This window comes from Arachis stenosperma, chromosome 5 (assembly GCF_014773155.1).
Source record: "Arachis stenosperma cultivar V10309 chromosome 5, arast.V10309.gnm1.PFL2, whole genome shotgun sequence".
In the NCBI taxonomy this organism is placed as follows: Eukaryota; Viridiplantae; Streptophyta; class Magnoliopsida; order Fabales; family Fabaceae; genus Arachis; species Arachis stenosperma.
In genome coordinates, this window is record NC_080381.1 from 124794489 (window position 1) to 124801583 (window position 7095).

A 7095-nucleotide genomic window follows, 5' to 3' on the forward strand; every position below is an offset into this window, starting at 1 on the left:
GCCTGTTTTCAACATTAAACAATATCTTTGCTTATTTTCTTTTCATTTTTTTGTTCTCTACTCTCCTGTGGGAGGTATTCTTTAGATTCTTTTTCTTCTCCTTTCTTTTTTTTCTTCTTTTTTATTTTATCATTCTCTTTTATTTTCTTACATTTCAACAATATAAATTATCTTCACACTCTTTCTTTACCTTTCCCTAAATATTTTATGAAAGGAGAATCTTAAGATTCTCAATTTAACTTTGTATTTCTAATGCTTTTAGGAAATCTTGTTATTTTATATTTCTTTCTTATTCAATAAAAATAATAACTTTAATACAATATACTAATAAAATATACTTATTAAATTAGTGTAAGTAATAATATTAATTAAAGATTAGTAATATTTAGTATTTTTATTTTAATATCAAACACCAGATTCTTAAATTTTAGAAACTTTGTTTTAAATCTCAACCTTTTATATATTTTACTTCTTAACCCAAAATTTTATAAAATCACTAATTTAACTTCATATTTCTAAAAATAACCTTAAACTTTTATAAAATATCTATTTTATCCCGAAACTTTTACTTATTACTCAAAATATCCCCAATACTCGTATAATTACTTTTTTTAACCTGATTTTTTTATCAAATTATATTTTCATATCCAAAAATAATTTTTGTGTTGGTGAAAAAATTTCTCCTCAAAATCAAAACCGTCTCTTGTGATCTTTCAAAATATATACTTGATTTTTAATCCATTTTTGAGTTTTACGATTTTCGATTTCAATATTCACTTTAATCTTCCAACCATCAAATCTCATCAATTTTTTCAATATTCAAGTTCAACAACAGCCCTAAAATCAGGCCACAACAGATCAATTTTGGTAGTCTCATCAAAATCGAAACATAAAACACTAAATCAATAATATATCATCAAAAATTCAAACATAAAATCATTCAATTTCAAACCACAAATATCCAATCAACAATTACATATCAAGAATATATTTAATTATTACAAAATTACTAAACCCTACATTTCTACAGCAATCACAACAATTGAAGCTCCAAAAAAGATTTCTGTCCGAACTATTGAAGAAGAAAACGTTGAAAATCGGCTACTCTACCTTCTCCTCACTTTGACTGAACCACGAAAGCTTGGAAGGAAACTCCACCATCAATTTCTCCCAAATAAAAATGACGTCAATGTGAAGAGGAGGAAGATATGAGCACCTTAATCGGATTGGATTTTTTTATCAGAGTTGCAAAGCTCAAGAAATCAAGCTCAGAAGTTCTTAAAGGTTCACAGTTTCTCTCTTCTCTCGCTTGGCTCTATCTCTTTTTCTCACCCAAAAATGAAGCATGCATGGCTGATTAGATGTAATGATGATGATTTAGGGGTTAAATGTCACATTGGGGGTTATGTGTCATGGTTTGGGCGGTTCAAGTTATAAATATCTTAAACAAATAATTATAAAGGTAAATGTATTAAAACACAAGTAATAATATATATGGAGATAAATATATCGAGTTACTAATATAAATAATATTAGTAACATAATGATTACAAGAAAAAAAGATATATGATAAAGTATTAACAAAGTTAAATTCATTGAAAAGTTCAATATTTACTCATATCGCTAGATTTTAAACTCGATAATAATATTATCAAACAAATCCTTATTTTAATTAAAGCAGATAAAAATAAAATATTAATATAATAATAACAGTAGTAATAATAATTTTATCTTTTTTCAAAAGCTCTCATTATAATAGAGAAGACTAGACGAAGCTAAAGGACTTTGGGATGACAAACTCAGTTCTATACTCTGGTCGTACGGAACATCACCCCAGAGCTCGACCGGAGAAACCCCATTCAGGGTAACATATGGCCTAGAAGCCATTATTCCCATTGAGATCAGGAAACTCATCCCTTGGAGGACCGTTAGAGGACATGACAAAGCATCAGAACGGGACCTCGTCAATGATGTTAGAAGCATAGCCCATCTGCGAGAACTCGCCCTGAAACAAAAGGTAAACCTGAAATACTACTGAGACGTTATGAAACAAGAATTCAAGCAAAGAGATCTCGTCTTACGATGCAACGATATCGGCCCTTCCACACCCGGAGAAAGGAAACTGACTCGCAACTGGGAAGGAAGTCTGTAATCGGGAAAAGAGCCTACAAACTGGAGCGACTCAATGGCACCAAGAGGTATCAAGGTCATGAAACGCTGCGAACATTCAGTGCTACTACTCTTATACAAAACCTACCGGGATGACAACTTAGCAAATTTTAAGGTTTTCTTTTTGAAAGTTTCAATTTTTCTTCCTCTTCTTTTTGTTACGTTCACATTTAGTTGTTCCTTTTTGGGTACTCTTTCCTACCCAAAAACAACGGGAGGTTTTAACGTAGCCTAATCTTTTAATACAAAGTTCATTCAAAAAACTCTCTTTAAAGTTTAATGTTTTTACTAGAATAAAATGGTACGAACAAAACGGCCATCTCAGAGCCCGATCACCTCGGGGCCAACAACACGACTATCCAAACAAATAAAATAAACATGCAATTTGGCCCACTGAGAGGTACACAAATAGTTCATAACAAAATGGCTCAAGAAAGGCCAACAAAGCAGTGTAAAGCTACCGAATAGATGGCTTACAAACTTAAGAATTTGTTTCGCTAAAAAAAGTAATGTATATATGCCGAAAAAACGTCTTACAAACTTAAAGAAATTGTTTCACAAAAACAATAAAATAAAAGCTACTCTAAATTAACAATCTCCTCGTCATGCACAGTCTGGAAGGCCCCCAACACTGAAACATCAACCTCGGGAGCCAACACCAGGACCTGGCTTTCAAAGGCTCCTCAGTTGCTGAAATCGCATCTTTAGCATCGACAAGCAAACCTTCCTTATCATTCTTCGATTGAGCGACCTCGGTCCTCAAAAATTCTACCTCAGCAAGGGTACATGCAGCCCCCGACATAGCCTCAACAGACTGCTTCCACTCTTGAGTCAGTTGAGAAAGAAGCGAGGTCTCCAACTCGGAGAGATGAAGGATCTCCAAACCAGCATCCTCAGCATATTTCACAGCCTTCAGCTGGGCAATCTTAGTATCTTCCAACTGCTCCTTCAGCTTACCAAGCTCTGCCTGAGACTGGCAAAGCTTGCCATCTAGAAGAAGCACTTGGGACAGCATTGGCTTCGCTTTTCGGACAATGGTATGTGTGCAAAGGAAAGCGTGATATGTAACTCCATACCACACTTAATCTTATGCTTAAGTCATAAGACTGAGGTGATAAGGTATTACGACATATATATATAGTGAAAAAGATATTTGCTAGGAACCTTGAAAAAAATAGTAAAACAAAATCGCGAAATAAAAATGTAACGTTCAGAATACGAGATAACAGACTTTTCTCTCTTCTCTGGAGTCAAAATCTTTGCAAAATTATCAAAAAAGAAATTATATATATATATATATATATATATATATATATATATATATATATATATAACATTATTTATTTATTTCAACAGTAATTAATAAATATAAAGTTTTTTATTGTCTTTCAAATTTTTTTTATCATTACATACAGTTGTATAAAACTTGTGTTCATTTTTATTAACAAAATTTAATATCTAATTTTCTTTCAACTAGTTGATGGGAAGGGGCTAAGCATGCTAACTAGCATAACCATTCATATATTATTACATCAACTTACCTTATAAATAGGGCAAAAGAACATGCCCTGACGACAAAAAACTCAATACAAAATAGAACACTATAATTAGGGTACTCTTGGATTTTTGTCATTGGAATTTTGAAAAGTGTATAAAGGAAACAGCTTCTATTTTCATAGGTTCAGCAAATTCCCATACCCTTGTGTCCTTGGAAATTTTAATTTATTTCTTATATATTTGCCAAGCATTATCATTTTCTAGTAAATGTCATGTCTATCATGAAGCAACCAACTTGTCCACAAATATATATATCATGCCTCCAAAACAAAATAATTAATCACGATCATAATCTCTTTGGTAGCATTAACATTATTCTTCAAGTACAATCATAATGCACCCCAATAAATTAAAGTCCTTTCAAGAGGCTATTATGTGGGCAAGGCCAAATTTATTTATTTTCCACTCAAATTTTGCGTGAATTTAATTTAATTTAATTTAATTTTTTATATATTATTATATTAATAAAAATATTTCAATAAATGATTTATTATATATCATAAGAGTTATTGTATGGTAATTAATTAAATATAAACATGTAATAAAGCAGTGACAAACTGACAATATATATGGGAGATGCTTCTATAAAGACGTTTAAAATGTCTTTTTGTAAAAACACTTACGTTTCGTATTATTATTGGACGTATTAATATTAATGAATCGGTTATTTTAAATTTCTTAACAAATTAGAATAAAACCGATTTTTTTTATAACAATAACAATAAATCCATTTTTTTAGAGATTTAATTATATTTTTAAATTTTTAGGGATTTAAATGTCCATAAAACAAAAAATTAGGGATATATTTGTCTTTTTATCAAAACATTTAAAGATATTCAGTTTTGATTGTGTAATTCGATCGGATCAAATCGGGTCTAATAATTATAATACAAACAATTGGATTTATTATTATTGCTATAATAAACTAATTTTGTTCTGATTTATTAAAAAATAAATTATTAACCAATTTAATAAAAATATCCAATAATAACATAACACATATAAACGTCTTAAAAAAAGATATTTTTAATGTCTTTATTAAAATGGTCTCCTATATTATAAAACTCATTATTCTTTATTTTATCATCATTTCATCAAACTCATTCAATTAATTCATGTTTGACTGCTAATGAAGCACGCGTTAGTTAATTTGAGATTAAGGGACAAACAAATAAGGTAAGAATGAAAGAGGTGAATATATGAAAGAAGCATATTGACAAGTTCGTGGGGAACACATTGGCCACCACAAATCTTAGTAGCATTAAGGGTATTATAGTCCATATGGTAATAAGCACACCCAGCTCCCATGCCTTACCCATTGGGTCAACATGTCACATATACTCCCACTGAATTATTATTCACTAGTTTCTTTCTTCTTTCTTTCGAACTCTACTCTTGTTTAATCATTTTAAAGGTTAATTTTATGTTTTTTATATAATTTCCAAGGTTAATTGATATATATACATTATTATAGATATATAGATCATAACTCCTAAAGTTGCTCTTTTTTTTATCATTATAATTTCTTTTTATCAAAGATAGTGTTTTATTTTGAGGAAATTTGAGTACATTTCTCAAAAATATAGTACAACTCTCAGACATAAGAATCAGAAATTGGAAAAACCAAAAGATAAAGGGAAGTTCTACGGTATAGATGAAGAAAAATGTCCATATGTATGGATCTTATGTGTCTAGTTTGACTTTATCTAAATTTTACAGTTGAAACAGTAGCCACTGGTGATAGCAACTGTAGATGGAAGATTTTGTCTTTTTTAATGATAATTAATTGTAGTAATTTAATGTTAATTAGTTGACTTGTTTTGTTGAGCTTATTATTTTGTTGGGCTATAAAAACATATAAGCTTTGATGGGTTGGTTTTTTGGACTCTTGAAGATATATTGGTCTCACCCTTCTCTTTTAAATTTTTGTGATTCTAACATTGCAGATTTGCAGGCCTCAATAATGTATGGAAGGGAGAGGGTGGTTTTATTGGGAACAATCCAAACCCAACTATGTTCATGAGTTTCATGTTAATTAGGGTTTGAAATCTATACTTGTAATTTGGGTCCAAACACCTATTTTCTCTACCTTCTGTCAACTGAATTATTTTTACCATTTAGTAATTAAAATTATTTTTTCTCATTTTTTTTAAATTAGAATAATATTACATTACCAATAATATTTATTATTTTTTATAAATATTTGGATAATTCTAAATCCTAAATCTTAATAGTATAAAAAAATTATTGACTAATATTAAATATAAAATATACATTTAAATATATATATATATATATATATATATATATATATATATATATATGAAATAATCTATACATATATTAATCTATAATTACTAATTTTTATATGCAAATATTATTCTCAGTGATAAATCTAATTTTTAGTATAATGACAAATGTAGATATAAGTATCTAATCACATTTTAGTATTTTTTTTTCTTAAATGCACACTTCATATGTTAAAGTCTACGATTTATTTAACTCAAAATATGTATAAAAATGATTTATTTTGATCTGTAACAAATACTTTTTACAGAATATTAAACAATACTCAATGTACTAATAAATTTTTCGCTGAAGAATAATAAAGATACTCTATTAGTGGCACATTGAATGTTATTGTTTATAAATAAATATAAGAATTTAAAATCATCAAATTATTCACCTTATTAACATTACCATTTCAATGTAGTCTTTTACTTTGTACTTCTATAATATTTTGTTAAACAACTTTTGAATTTCCTGTCATTCATTGTTTAAATTATTAGGGCTGAAAATGAGTCGAGTTGAGTTAAGTTAGACAAAGTTCAAGTTCGACTCATGAAAATTGAGTTCGGCTCACGACTTGACTCATTAACAATCCATCATATTTCTTAAGTTTAAACTCGACTCGGCGAAAATTCACGAGCTGGCTCGAACTCATGAGTTAGCTCAAATAACTGAAAGATAACTTATAATTCTATATCAATAAATTATAACTTGTATATTTTAAAAAATATTAAAAAAAGATTAATTTTTTATATTATCTATCTATTAATTATATTTTTTATTTATGTCTTACATTAAAATTATTTATACAAAATAAATATAAAATTTTAAATAATTAAAAATATTAATATATATGTAAAATTATATGTTACTATTTTGTACGTGTATATATATATATATATATATATATAATTGAGGTTGCTCATAAGCTAATAAACTGAGTTTATTTAAATTCAATTTTGGCTCATTTAAATTATGAATTTAAATTCAAGTTCAAACTCAGCTCACAAACTCACAAGTTCAGCTTATCAAGTTATTAATGAATCGAGCTCGAAAAACTAGTACATAACTTGGCTTGAT